Source organism: Schistocerca nitens, chromosome 9 (assembly GCF_023898315.1).
Source record: "Schistocerca nitens isolate TAMUIC-IGC-003100 chromosome 9, iqSchNite1.1, whole genome shotgun sequence".
NCBI lineage: Eukaryota > Metazoa > Arthropoda > Insecta > Orthoptera > Acrididae > Schistocerca > Schistocerca nitens.
The window spans coordinates 437,046,485-437,062,273 of NC_064622.1; the positions used below are offsets into that span (position 1 = coordinate 437,046,485).

A 15,789-nucleotide genomic window follows, 5' to 3' on the forward strand; every position below is an offset into this window, starting at 1 on the left:
GTTAGAAGACGCTTGTGAGGAACGGTGTCGAAAGCGTTCTGGAAATCTATAAATATGGAATCAATTTGACATCCCCTGTCGATAGCACGTTACTTCATGAGTATAAAGAGCTAGTTGTGTTTCACAAGAACGATGTTTTCTGAATCCGTGCTGACTATATGCCAATAAATCTTTTTCTTCGAGGTACTTCATAATGTTCGAATACAGTATATGTTCTAAAACCCTGCTGCAAATCGACGTTAGTGATATAGGCCTGTAATTCAGCGGATTACTCCTACTTCCCTTTTTGAATATTGGTGTGACTTGAGCAATTTTCCATTCTTTAGGTATGGATCTTTCTGTGAGAGAGTGGTTGTATATAATTGCTAAATATGGAGTTATTTTATCAGCATACTCTGAGAGGAACCTGACTGGTACACAATCTGGACCGGAGGCCTTGCCTTTATTGATTTAAGCTGTTTTGTTACACCGAGGATATCTACTTCTATGTTTCTCATCTTGGCAGTTGTTCTTGGTTGGAATTCAGGAATATTTACTTTGGTGGAGGAGTTTCGGAAAACCGTGTTTAATAACTCTGCTTTAGTGGCACTGTTATCAGTGACTTCACCGTTGTTGTCGCGCAGTGAAGGTATTGATTGCGTCTTGCCACTGGTGTGCTTTATATATGACCAGAATCTTTTTGAGTTTTCTGTCAGATTTCGAGACAGAATTTCGTTGTGGAAATTATTAAAAACATCTCGCACTGAAGTACGTGCTATATTTCGAACTTCTTTAAAACTTTGCCAATCTTGGGGATTTTGCGTTCTTTTAAATTTGGCATGCTTTTTTCGTTGCTTCTGCAACAACGATCTGAACCGTTTTGTGTACCATGGGGGATCAGTACCATCACTTATTAATTTATGTGGTATATATCTCTCAATTGGTGTTGATACTATGTCTTTGAAAACATTCCGCAACTTCTCTACACGTACATGATCAGATCGGAAGGAATGATGACTGTCCCGTAGAAAGGCGTTAAGAGCATTTTATCAGCTTTTTCAAATAGATATACTTTGCGTTTCTTTTTGATGGTTGTAGGTGTTACGGTATTCAGCCTGGCAGCAACTGCCTTGTGGTCGCTAATCCCTGTATTCGTCACAATACTCACTGTTTGTCCAGGATTATTTGTTGCTAAAAGGTCAAGTATGCTTTCGCAACCATTTACGCTTCGAGTGGGCTCATGAACTAATTGTTCAAAATCATTTTCTGAGAATGCATTCCGTACAATTTCGGATGATTTTTTTATGCCTGCCGCCGGCTTTAAACGTGTAATTTTTCCAGCATATCGAGGGTAGATTGAAGTCACCACCGACTATAATTGTATGAGCGGGGTACTTATTTGAAATGAGACACAAGTTTTCTTTGAACTGTTCAGCAACTATGTCTTCTGAGTTGCGGGGTCGGTAAAACGATCCAAATAATAGTTTAGTCCGATTGTCAAGTAAACCTCTACCCATACTATTTCACATGAACTATCTACTTCAATTTCGCTACAAGGCAAACTACCTCTGACAGCAATAAACATTCCACCACCAACTGTATTTAATCTATCCTTTCTGAACACTGTTAGATAGTTTGAAAAAATTTCGGCTGATTTCCGGCTGTAGCCAGCTCTCTGTACCTACAACTATTTGAGCTTCCATAGTTCGCAGTATATCATGTGAGAAAAGGTAAGCTGAGTTTCGCACCAGCGATGCTTTCTAAAACCATGCTAATTCCATAAGCGTTACAAGTGCACATGTACGAGTGCATTATTTAGTTTCTGTCTTCTTACATTGGTGACACCGAGAAGCAAAAGCATTCCGTCTTCAGGCCACGAGTGGCCCATCGAGACCATCCGACCGCCGTGTCATGCTCAGATGAGGATGCGGATAGAAGGGGCGTGTGGTCAGCACACCGCTCTCCCGGTCGTTATGATGGTTTTCTTTGACCGGAGCCGCCATTATTCGGTCGAGTAGCTCCTCAGTTGGCATCACGAGGCTGAGTGCACCCCGAAAAATGGCAACAGCACATGGCGACTCGGATGGTCACCCATCCAAGTGCCGACCACGCCCGACAGCGCTTAACTTGGGTGATCTGACGGGAACCGGTGTATCCACTGCGGCAAAGCCGTTGCCTACCGAGAAGGGTAAGATGTGTTAAATGGATTTTAGTAAATATTAACTGTCTGCCTGTAAATATTAACTGTCTACCGGTAAGAAAATGAGGTAACGGCCTTGCCACAGTGGATACACCGGTTCCCGTGAGATCACCGAAGTTATGCGCTGTCGGGCTTGGCCAGCGCTTGGATGGGTGACTATCCAGGCCGCCATGCGCTGTTGCAATTTTTCGGGGTCCACTCAGCCTCGTGATGCCAATTGAGGAGATACTCGACCGAATAGTAGCGGCTCCGGTCAATGAAAACCATCATAACGACCGGGGGAGCAGTGTGCTGACCATCTGAGGATGACACGGCGGTCGGATGGTCCCGATGGGCCACCTGTGGCCTGAAGACGGAGTGCCAGTGCTAGTAAGAAAATGAAAGAAAATATCCGAGCCTCACATGGAAGTGACACAACAGTCAGTAAAGTGGAAGCTAGAACGTGCGTAGTTTCTTCAGGAAGTGGCTTAGATTGTAAAATTTCCACTTGTTGCTAGTAATCACGATTTATCTTAAGGCGAGCTACTTACCGAACTCATAGTAGAAGTCCTCCATGTTCTCTTGGCTGTCGACATCAAGTAGGTATATTATTCCGGAGAATTGTTTCATCGATTTGCCGTTGAACTCTGCGTTCTTGGCAGATGCTGCGGATAGACGAAGAGTCATGGTGCACCGGTGTACAACTGACGGCAGCCAGTTACGTCCAACAGCCTCTCTGCATGTGGCTGCTTTGTTTCTTTGCAGCACAGGATGGAAGGCGAGATAACGTTCTTATCGGATTACTTGATCCAGCTATTTATGTGATATGGCAGTGTGAGTGCGTATTTCCGCGATAGGTGAAAAAAGTAGTGGAAACATTAAGGAAAGTGGATACTCCAAACACCAATAGTGCTCATGTACTCAGCCAGGCAGTTCACAGCCGTACAATAAGCAAAGGAAGAGTGGTCTGGGAAACCAGAGAGTCAGGTTCAGCAGCCTGATATGACTGATTTTTCGTCCTCCGCTCTTAACGATCCCTTTACTCGAGGCGTCTGAGAATAGTGTCGTAATTTTATGGATGGGCGAGTAAATGTAATTAATCTATTAATAGTAACTATTCTCGTAATCGATTATAGACGTGCCGATATTTGTTTCACGCCTGTTAGTTTTAGAGTGGATTATCCTTAAGAACGGTTATTTCAGTTTTTCCTATTTTGTTTTGTAATCTGTTGAGTGTTGCTGTCTACAACTTTACGTAAAGAATTCCGACTGTCCCCCTAGTCCTCTCCGCGTAACATCAGTACAAGTAAGAACATTTCTTGTCGACTGTGTTCTGTATACGATTCCTGCTAACAAAAGTGTTCTAACGGTAGTATTTCTTCAGCAGCGCGGTGAAGTCTTCTGTTGCGGGTGTGTTAATTGAGAAATTAATTTCTAGCAGTAATGACAGAGAATGCCGCAAATATAATGTAGACTATTCACAAATTTTCATTGGTATAGGAACGTTCACTGGCCATACTGCAGTCCATTTCTTCATAAAATCTGGAGGCTCTTGAAGGAATGCTCCATGGTTTCAACATTCCAGTCTATAAAATGGACGCTGAGCATTTCAGAACCCTTAACAGTGTTACCGACCTCATTATCCAATGAAAAGTTGAAGTTCGTGCTAACAACGTTCATGAACCTTAAAATGATGAAGTTTTTAATAGTTTCCTATGAACTAATGTTAGTTTGTTAATTATTTATTTAAACTGGCATTTTTATTAATGATACTTTAATAAAGGTCCTTTTGATGACATATTTCTTCATTCTAAACATTTAAAATAATTTATTCTTCTTCGGAACTCTTTTATGCCTCTGTCGCCCTATGTTCTAAAACTGAAATTTGTTTCTTTATAAACGCAAGGAATTCGGATATTGTGCCTAATTCCAATCCCTTACACATTTATAGAAACTAATGTTCTTACTTTTGTGTCTAAAAAAGTCTTCTCCTTCATTGTAGCAACTCTTTCGTACTGTATCACCATTACATTTAAGTGCGTAAGCTGTATATTTAAACTACAAATTTTACCACTTTAATACTTCATTATCGTCTTTTCTGGTTGTAACTTACATTTTCCAGTTCCGATATCTACACTTGATTACGCTCAAGTGCGTAGGCTCTACTTCTAAGGTAAACATTTTAACATTGTGATAGCTCATTAATGTCTTTTCTGGTTCCAACTTAAATTTTTTTAAATTCCGATATCTATACTTGTTTTTCACAGTCTTGTAACAATTCTGGATTTTGGATTTGGATTAGGCCTAGTGTCTCTTAGCGTCTAATTCCACTTAGTTTTACTTGACCCAAAAATTCCCAACTTCTATACTATGGTCACTCCTTTACTGTTATTGGCAAACAATCGTTTACGATTCATATTCAACCTCTTTTTCACCTTGATGACTACTACTAGTAGTTGAAGACTCTATATTTACATCGTTTTCCTCCTCTTCGTTACTACTCTCAGAAATTTTTCTCTCCGAATTTTCGGTCAAAATTTACTCGACTTTTCCCTATCAGCAGACTCACTCCTGTCCATCTGCGATTGTTCTGTTGTTTCAGATGTAAATCTGCGCATGCTGCCTCTGGGTGCACCAAGCATTCCGTCTGATATCCTTTCGCCAAAGGTCCGTACACTGCATCACATTGAACAACCTCGATCGCGGACATTTGAAAATTGTTTGTTGAAAATTGACCGATCGTGATAGCAGGATTACTATGCCGATCGCGTCGTTTACAATATGTTGCCTAGACACTGCTAGTGTCAGCTACGGTTTCATCTTTAGGTGCCCTACTAACCTGGCCTTGGACTGCTAGGTAATGGATTAGTATTTCCTGGTCCTAAATTGTCATGACACTTTCAAGGACGCCAAGAGCGGAAATTAACTTTCGTTTAAATTACTACTGAGATGATGCTTATCGTTTACAGACTGCAGACCATTAACTGAAGCTAAATTACTTTCAGCTGATGCAACACCGTTTGCCGTCACTTCTGTACTTGTTCCTGCTACGAGGTCCAAAACTAAACATTTACGTTTAGTTAGGTTGAGGCCAATTCCAAACTTTCGTCTGGAACAGTTCTGTTTTATATGGCCTGTTTCAGACATATGAAGTATCGTGGTAGTTGCCCCATGGACGTAATGCATGCTTGATGTCCTTCACGTCTCACTGAGGATGTGATCGGTTTTCTAACTTCCATTTTTTTGTAGTTCTTATTACGTTTGGGATGGGCAACAGATAAAAATTTGCCCATATTTCGTTCCCAATGCGGGAACATTTCCATAAATCTGGAGTTTGAGTTTTATTGCTCTGTTTGGAACAGGCGCCAAAATCTCAACTTTCCTTCGCCTGCACAATGGAAAACTTCGAGACAGAGACTGCAGCCAACGTTAACTCAAAGCAACCAGCACACTCACGGATCATTCGCTCTTACATTAAGTCAGAGTAAATTTTAAAATAGTAGGTTCACTCGTTAGTTTTGAGCGGCGCACTGCCTATTTAATCACATGTTAATTTTGTGGTGTCACCGCCAGACACCACACTTGCTAGGTGGTAGCTTTTAAATCGGCCGCGGTCCATTAGTACACGTCGGACCCGCGTGTCGCCACTGTCAGTAATTGCAGACCGAGCACCGCCACACGGCAGGTCTAGAGAGACACTAGCAATCGCCCCAGTTGTACAGCCGACGTTGCTAGGAAAGGTTCACTGAGAATTACGCTCTCATTTGCCGAGACGATAGTTAGCATAGCCTTCAGCTAAGTCAATTGCTACGACCTAGCAAGGCGCTATTTCTCCTTTGCTATGTATCTAATGAAGCATGTACAGTAACAAGACCAATGTTCACCAATTATGGATTAAAGTTAAGTATTCCAGAAGCTACGTACTTTTCTTTATAGCATTCATTACGTATCCTGTTTCAGACCTCACGCCAGCCTGCGTGAGCTTATAGCGTGCATTTCGGCCTTCTCTAGCTACATATCAAATTTCATGTGGGTACATCCACAGTTATGAATTTTGAAATCTGCTGACTGCTCGTCGTCCTTGGCGAATTCCAGTTTCACTGTATTCTTTTGGTAGGTGCTTCCACTGTTATTCGTGTTTTTTCACACGTTTTAAAATAAAGACTATCGCTTAACTCAGCTGCGTAAGGGTACGAACTGTCCGACGTATGCAAGTAAACAACCGAGTAACCGATCGCAATTATCTCATTACGTGAGTACAATAGCCGTACAGTTTGGTTTATATTCTTGGCGAGGAATCAGTTTCAGTCACTTAATCGGAACAGTATGGTGACAATAATCTGGCATATGGTACTATTAGCTCGGATGAAAAAATGGCTATGAGCACTATGGGACTTAACATCTGAGGTAATCAGTCCCCTAGAGCTTAGAACTACTTAAACCTAACTAACCTAAGGACATCAAATGGTTCAAATGGCTCTGATCACTATGGGACTTAACAGCTGTGGTCATCAGTCCCCTAGAACTTAGAACTACTTAAACCTAACTAACCTAAGGACATCACACACATCCATGCCCGACGCAGGATTCGAACCTGCGACCGTAGCAGTCGCGCGATTCCGGACTGCGCGCCTAGAACCACGAGACCACCGAGGCCGGCCCTAAGGACATCACACACATCCATGCCACAGACAGGATCCGAACCTGCGACCGTAGCGCCTAGCGCCGTAGCGCGATTGAAGCGCCTAGAACCGCTCGGCCACACTGGCCGGCTGGCGCGGATGATCCGTACGGTTTTTCGGGTACTGTAATTTTGACGTCACGATATGTGGATGTCATGCCTTATGGAAAATATGTTTATTATCCGTAATTGTGACGGGTGTACCTACCGTTTATTATTATTTTAACGCCCGCATCTCGTGGTCGTGCGGTAGCGTTCTCGCTTCCCACGCCCGGGTTCCCGGGTTCGATTCCCGGCGGGGTCAGGGATTTTCTCTGCCTCGTGATGGCTGGGTGTTGTGTGCTGTCCTTAGGTTAGTTAGGTTTAAGTAGTTCTAAGTTCTAGGGGACTGATGACCATAGATGTTAAGTCCCATAGTACTCAGAGCCATTTGAACCATTTATTATTTTAACGTTGCGCGTATGACAGTGTGAAACCCAGTCTCTGCACACAACCTGTAACATGTCGAGCAGTAAAATGAGCCCATCACGCTTAATTTACGCATAATATAAATGTACTGGATTTCAATCGGTGGCTTCTCCTGTTTACCTGTATGTCACATATATTTCAAACTTGTGTGATTGATCTCCTCTTAATCTACCTCTTCTACTTCTCTCTCCCCACTACTATCTGCTTCATCATACTCTGTCCCTCGTCCGCCTGCCTCCCTCATTCACCTGACTCCTCTAACCCTGTATCTTTTTACAACTTTTTCCTCTTCCACGTTTCCCCTCAAAACCTGTCCCTATTCCACCTACCTCTTTCCACCGCTTTTCACTTCCACCTGCCTTTTTACATCCTTATCCTCTTCCACCTTAGATCTTCTCACTGTTCCACCAGTCTCCTCACATCCTCGTCCACTACCCTCTCTCTTCCCCTTCACCCTGTCCATCTCCTTCTGCCAATCTGTATCTCCTCCCTCTGTCCATTTGCTCGTCCCTGTCCGACGTGTCCATCTCCTCCTATCCCTTTCTCTGCCCATCTCCTCCTACCCTCTCTGCCAATTCTTCCTCCCCCTGTCGCAGCCCACCTCCTTATCCATGTCCAGTTGGTTCTTACCCCCACAGCACTTCTTTCCAGTTAATAAATAATATTTGGACCAAATTTGGTTAGAACTGAGCCTCGGAGATGTGTAACGTACATGGATATGACGATGAAAATTCTTCTGGGTGTTTTACTTCGTCATTATATAAAATACTTTAATTATAAAAGTAAAATCAACATTTCGACGGCTGTAATACGAGTGGAACGTTGGTCTTGAGTTTATAATTAATGTATTTGATACAATAACGCGGTACAACACACAGAAGAATTTTAATCATCAAGACACCGGCCACAGAAGCCCACACCGGGTGGCTATAATTAAATGGCAGATACTCCTGAAGACCGGTGTGAGCTGTAATTACCACATGGTACCGTAATTTTATAAATACGTTAAAGTGATAATGCTGAACCGATTTACGCTGGGAAAAAATTAGTTCCAATTTTGGCCGCCAAGTGCTAATCTAGCGCTGTGAAAGCAATAAAAAAGAAGAGAAATGTTTCCACATTAAATAGAATAGGAACCCGACGTGGATATAAAAGCTCAAACAAGCGAAAAAGGCGAAAAGCTAATTTTATCATCAACTGCTGCTTACACTATTTGCTAAGTATGAACACCGGAGACGTCGAAAACATGCTGCATCCGTAAAACTACGTAATCAACAGTTGTTTGCAGCAGTTCCTGTGGAATCTGAACAACGCGTTCCTGTATACTGGCCTTCAGTGCAGGCAGAGACCGGACGTGTTCCTGGTAAACGCAGTCTTTTAGATATCCCTAGAGCTAATAGTCACATGGATTCAGATCAGATGATCTTGCATGCCGTGCATCTAGAAAACCTCTGGAGTCATGCTGTTTCAAAGCAGTAGTCAAATGCTGTGCAAAGAGGTCTCGATAGAGAAGACACGACACTTGACAGCTCCTCTTGGTGCATTCTCATCAAAGATGAACGAACCGAGAATAGAGGTGCTTGGGAGTCCATAGCACACAGTAACATATGGCGAGTGTAATGGCTCTTCGAGCACAACTCGTGGTTTAACAGTACCCCAGATTCGGCAGTGCTGTACCATGTTCTGTAAAAAGCGCCCTCTCATGCCACAAATACTGCCAGGACAAATGCCATCAACTTCGATTCGTGCCAGAAACCGAAGAACAAATTCAGAATGTACCCCAGATTCGGCAGTGCTGTACCATGTTCTGTAAAATGCGCCCTCTCATGCCATAAATACTGCCAGGACAAATGCCATCAACTTCGATTCGTGCCAGAAACCGAAGAACAAATTCAGAATGAGGTTTCAGTTACTGCACCGCCTGGATCTTAAACGGGTACCGCAGTAAAATAGACTGAAAGACTTCCCGTAATGTTGACCAGGGGACGGACAATTTTGATTCTGCACGAGCTCTAGCACTGCCTGGGACACGTGCTGCATGGTCAGTTATAGCAACAGCAACCTCGTCAATAACTTCCACTAGAAAATATATGTCTGTACAACGGCCTACAAATACAGGAATGCACATTACCTTACACGGTATCACTAGAAAACTGCATATACAATTTTGATTAATTACTTATAGATATTTTTCACGGAATACTTAGTTGAGATTTAGAGAAACACAAACCATAGTTACCTCTGTTCAAATTACTAATTCGGATCATAGCAAATATTAGACTGAAAATACTCTTGACATTGACTATGGCATACAATACTGCACAGCACATGAATATAGTTATTAGCTTGTAAATTACAGGTTTCAGCGATCAGTCGTCCGTTTTAAATTTCAGCGATTCTCAATGCACTATTATTTTTGCTCAATGCATGTAATGCATTGGTCAATGCATGTAACGCACGAATACTCAATGAGTATTAAATGAACTGTGGATGAAGCCCGACAAACAGGCATTACTTGCATTGAGCAAAAATAATAGTCGATCGTGAATGGCTAGCTTCTAGCTGAAATCTAAATCTGCTAATAAAATTTAAAAAGGACGACTGATCGCTGAAATCTATAATTTACAAGTCAATATAACAGTCGCTGAGTGCAACAGCTTTCCCAATGGAAGGTAACCTGATAGTTTTTTATTTTATTTATTTAGCGTTTGGCATCTACAGAGTAAAATTGCACACATACTATTAATTAGTATAATAAACAAATTACCAATATAATACTAAATGATTGATCGCAAACAACAATATGCGAAAGATTAGGAAGACAGCCACTGCAGCTATTACAAGTCCACATCTAAGCAGGTCACCCACTGAACAGCACGTGGAGTAGCATTCATGATATCCCTCCATTCTCCTTCAAACCTCCTCGCAGGACACGATGAGGGATTGTTTGTTCTTTTGCACCACAGTCGCATCGTGAGTCATCAGTGAGTTTCCATTTGTGAAGAATGGCCTTACACCTGCCGTGGTTAGTCCTCACACTATGAGGTCTGCACCAAGTTCTTCTGGGCATTTGCATTCCTTGCACCGGTATCGAAGGATCATAATCAGTGATGAGAGGATGGTGATTATTCAGCGACCACTATTGCCTCCATCCCCTTGCTGTGCATACCTTTCTGGGAATTTGAGGACTTCGTCTTCCCATATAGGTTTCCTGGATTTTAGGTGGGTAGTTGGTCCAATATTTTTCGGATAGGTATATCTTCAGAGACAGAGGGGTCATTAATTTTCTTCTATTCTCGGATAGCTGCTTGTTGCCTTCTGAGGGAGGGAGGAGCTATATTCCAAAGGGCATGCAGCCAGGGGAGTTGTTTGCAGGGTTCTTGAGACAATCCTCATGGTCGTATTAAGCTGGACATCTATTTTCTTAGTGTGTGTGCTCTTGTACCAGACTAGGGCGTAGTATTCTGCCACCGACTAAACAAGAGATTGTGCTGATAGTTATTTGCTTCTAGGTTCTTGAAGGTATTCGTTTGCGCTGAAATAACATATGTCATTAAAAACATGAATATTGCTTCATTAAAAGTACACAATTTTTTTTAAATTTCTTTTATATGTGTATAAAGTTTAAGACTTTTAGAGCTCTGTAATTTGCATTGTAACACCGTTCGTAATTTTTTTGACAACCACCTCTTGTAATTCAAAACTTAGACAACACAATTTCCGCAAACAAAACATTCACTTTCAGTTTCCTCTGGAGGCCCAAATACTTAATGGTCTATACCATAACAGCAAAAACCTGAGCTTCGATTTGGTTTTGGATTTAGTCATTCTCGCTTTCCTAGGACAGGATTTTGTGTCAGGATTGTCAGGATTGCGTTTAAGAGTCCTTGATTTTCCATCACCTGTAACGCGACTCACGAATTTGGCTCTCTCTCAAGGCGGTCCAGTAAATTGAGAGAGTCACTTATTTACTTGTCAGGTAGCTTGGAGCAATATTTCCGCACACCTATCGCCTGCGTGAACCCTATGTTAAAATCTGATGGACGGAAACACACTAAAAATTATTTCACTGCACATCAGTCTTACAGAAGTTATACGACATGGCCTGATAAGGTACTTCATATTTCCACATTGTCAACCATTATTGGGGATGACCGTATTTCACTTCTTCTCGGCTTGCTGAAAAGGATTTGTGCCATCTGTACAGTTGCGAATGTCCTCTCTAACTACACTAAATGTATTTGCAATTGTGAATACGACGAGTCTCCAGCTGTAGGAGTTATCAGCGACATATGAAAATCTGTGACTACTCGAACCCTAATTTCCCGCTTTATGCTAGTGGTTGGCTTAAAAAGTGTTTTTTTTTTCTGAGCAGATGTCACGGAACTGCCCACCAGTTCATCGTTGAATACTTCGCTCAATTTTTTTAATTACATAGGGCAGCTAGCCCTTTAACGGAATCGCTGAGCTACCGAGCTTATTACGAGTTAGATTATCCGAGCACGCTTCCAGGACCGACGCAAGCCTCCGTGTGTCATCGAGTGCCCACGTCCTCCACTGCAGTAAATATTATTCTTTGTAAGTCCACTCTAACTTTTGATAAGTCACAGTATCAGTTTCTCCAGGCTTCACACAAAATTAAATGGTACTGCCTACATTTCTGAAAGCATTGTCAATCCATTTTCGCACTGCACGTGACGACAATAACTTCAAACACTCTCAATACTCGCCGTGGAAGTGTAGCAGATACTAATTGCTGCTAACTCATGATCACTATTCCTATCTCATTGCTGTGTGATGGGGAAGGCAACAGCACTGTCAATTCTTGCACGGTACTGCCAGTATAAATAATTTCGTAGGACACCTTGTACATGCCACTCTTTAGGTTTAGCACTCACTCCCATATATTTCATACGTAATGAAATTTTGGGCTGGCAAACGTTTATAGTGGAATTAAGAGTTTGTAGCAGCGGTAAGCAGAATCATGTTTCAGTAGTGGAACCTATTTAGTGGAAAAAGGTGAACAACATCGACTGAAATGAATGCATTCCCGATGTGGCTTTGGTACATTCACCTGGTTAGCAGCGTCACGTTTGAACATCCACTCCAGAGATCCTTTTTATCAGTACGTAAGTGCAAGTGGACTGATTTGATGATCTTCAAGCAAAGGCCTACTCAGAACGTAGTCCGACTGCTTAGCTGGGTGGTGACGTGCTCGCCTCCCATGCAAGCGGGACCGGGTTCGATTCCCAGCCGGGTTGTAGATTTTCTCCGCTCGGGGACTGGATGTTGTGTTGTCCTCATCATCATTTCATCCTGATCACCGGCGCGAAAGTCGCCCTGTGTGGCGTCGACTGAAATAAGACGTGCACTTGGCGGCCGAACGTTCCTGGAGGGGCCTTCCGGCCAACGATGCCATACGCTCATTTCATTTTTTTTAAATTCAGAACGTAGATTTAGCAATCCGGGCGGGGACTACTCAAGAGGACATCGTTATCAGGAGAAAGAAAACTGGCGTTCTACGGATCGGAGCGTGGAATGTCAGATCCCTTAATCGGGCAGGTAGGTTAGAAAATTTAAAAAGGGAAATGGATAGGTTAAAGTTAGATATAGTGGGAATTAGTGAAGTTCGGTGGCAGGAGGAACAAGACTTTTGGTCAGGTGATTACAGGGTTACAAATACAAAATCAAATAGGGGTAATGCAGGCGTAGGTTTAGTAATGAATAAAAAATAGGAGTGCGGGTTAGCTAATACAAACAGCATAGTGAACGCATTATTGTGGCCAAGATAGGCACAAAGCCCATGCCTACTACAGTAGTACAAGTTTATATGCCAACTAGCTCTGCAGATGATGAAGAAATTGATGAAATGTATGACGAGATAAAAGAAATTATTCAGGTAGTGAAGGAAGACGAAAATTTAATAGTCATGGGTGACTGGAATTCGTCAGTAGGAAAAGGGAGAGAAGGAAACATAGTAGGTGAATATCGATTGGGGGGAAGAAATGAAAGAGGAAGCCGCCTTGTAGAATTTTGCACAGAGCATAACCCAATCATAGCTAACACTTGGTACAAGAATCATAAAAGAAGGTTGTATACCTGGAAGAATCCTGGAGATACTAAAAGGTATCAGATAGATTATATAATGGTAAGACAGAGATTTAGGAACCAGGTTTTAAATTCTAAGACATTTCCAGGGGCAGATGTGGATTCTGACCACAATCTATTGGTTATGATCTGCAGATTGAAACTGAAGAAACTGCAAAAAGGTGGGAATTTAAGGATATGGGACCTGGATAAACTGAAAGAACCAGAGGTTGTAGAGAGTTTCAGGGAGAGCATAAGGGAACAATTGACAGGAATGGGGGAAAGAAATACAGTAGAAGAAGAATGGGTAGTTCTGAGGGATGAAGTAGTGAAGGCAGCAGAGGATCAAGTAGGTAAAAAGACGAGGGCTAATAGAAATCCTTGGGTAACAGAAGAAATATTGAATTTAATTGATGAAAGGAGAAAATATAAAAATGCAGTAAATGAAGCAGGCAAAAAGGAATACAAACGTCTCAAAAATGAAATCGACAGGAAGTGCAAAATGGCTAAGCAGGGATGGCCAGAGGACAAATGTAAGGATGTAGAGGCTTGTCTCACTAGGGGTAAGATAGATACTGCCTACAGGAAAATTAAAGAGACCTTTGGAGAGAAGAGAACCACTTGTATGAATATCAAGAGCTCAGATGGCAACCCAGTTCTAAGCAAAGAAGGGAAGGCAGAAAGGTGGAAGGAGTATATAGAGGGTTTATACAAGGGCGAAGTACTTGAGGACAATATTATGGAAATGGAAGAGGATGTAGATGAAGACGAAATGGGAGATAAGTTACTGCGTGAAGAGTTTGAAAGAGCACTGAAAGACCTGAGTCGAAACAAGGCCCCGGGAGTAAACAACATTCCATTAGAACTACTGGCGGCCTTGGGAGAGCCAGTCCTGACAAAACTCTACCATCTGGTGAGCAAGATGTATGAGACAGGCGAAATACCCTCAGACTTCAAGAAGAATATAATAATTCCAATCCCAAAGAAAGCAGGTGTTGACAGATGTGAAAATTACCGAACTATCAGTTTAATAAGTCACAGCTGCAAAATACTAACGCTAATTCTTTACAGACGGATGGAAAAACTGGTAGAAGCGGACCTCGGGGAAGATCAGTTTGAATTCCCTAGAAATGTTGGAACACGTGAGGCAATACTAACCTTACGACTTATCTTAGAAGAAAGATTAAGAAAAGGCAAACCTACGTTTCTAGCATTTGTAGACTTAGAGAAAGCTTTTGACAATGTTAACTGGAATACTCTCTTTCAAATTCTGAAGGTGGCAGTGGTAAAATACAGGGTGCGAAAGGCTATTTACAATTTGTACAGAAAGCAGATGGCAGTTGTATGAGTGGAGGGGCATGAAATGGAAGCAGTGGTTGGGAAAGGAGTGAGGCAGGGTTGTAGCCTCTCCCCGATGTTATTCAATCTGTATATTGAGCAAGCAGTAAAGGAAACAAAAGAAAAATTCGGAGGAGGCATTAAAATTCATGGAGAAGAAGTAAAACCTTTGAGGTTCGCCGATGACATTGTAATTCTGTCGGAGACAGCAAAAGACTTGGAAGAGCAGTTGAACGGAATGGGCAGTGTCTTGAAAGGAGGATATAAGATGAACATCAACAAAAGCAAAACGAGGATAATGGAATGTAGTCAAATTAAATCGGGTGATGCTGAGGGAATTAGATTAGGAAATGAGACACTTAAAGTAGTAAAGGAGTTTTGCTATTTCGGGAGTAAAATAACTGATGATGGTCGAAGTAGAGAGGATATAAAATGTAGACTGGCAATGGCAAGGAAATCGTTTCTGAAGAAGAGAAATTTGTTAACATCGAGTATAGATTTAAGTGTCAGGAAGTCGTTTCTGAAAGTATTTGTATGGAGTGTAGTAGCCATGTATGGAAGTGAAACATGGACGATAACCAGTTTGGACAAGAAGAGAATAGAAGCTTTCGAAATGTCGTGCTACAGAAGAATGCTGAAGATAAGGTGGGTAGATCACGTAACTAATGAGGAGGTATTGAATAGGATTGGGGAGAAGAGAAGTTTGTGGCACAACTTGACTAGAAGAAGGGATCGGTTGGTAGGACATGTTTTGAGGCATCAAGGGATCACAAATTTAGCATTGGAGGGCAGCGTGGAGGGTAAAAACCGTAGAGGGAGACCAAGAGATGAATACACTAAGCAGATTCAGAAGGATGTAGGTTGCAGTAGGTACTGGGAGATGAAGAAGCTTGCACAGGATATAGTAGCATGGAGAGCTGCATCAAACCAGTCTCAGGACTGAAGACCACAACAACAACAACAACAACAACATTGTATTTCAGCTTAAAACTCTGTTCTTCTTATTAGGAATCTACATGTGTTTATCCGTAGAGTATCAAATTCCAATCGCTCACAA

The 15,789-nt window shown here is 42.0% G+C and overlaps 1 pseudogene; it reads right to left on the reverse strand.

Annotated features, from left to right (window-relative positions):
* Positions 1–2,038: 2,038 nt before the first annotated feature.
* Positions 2,039–2,156, reverse strand: LOC126204489 (5S ribosomal RNA; annotated as a pseudogene).
* Positions 2,157–15,789: the final 13,633 nt, after the last annotated feature.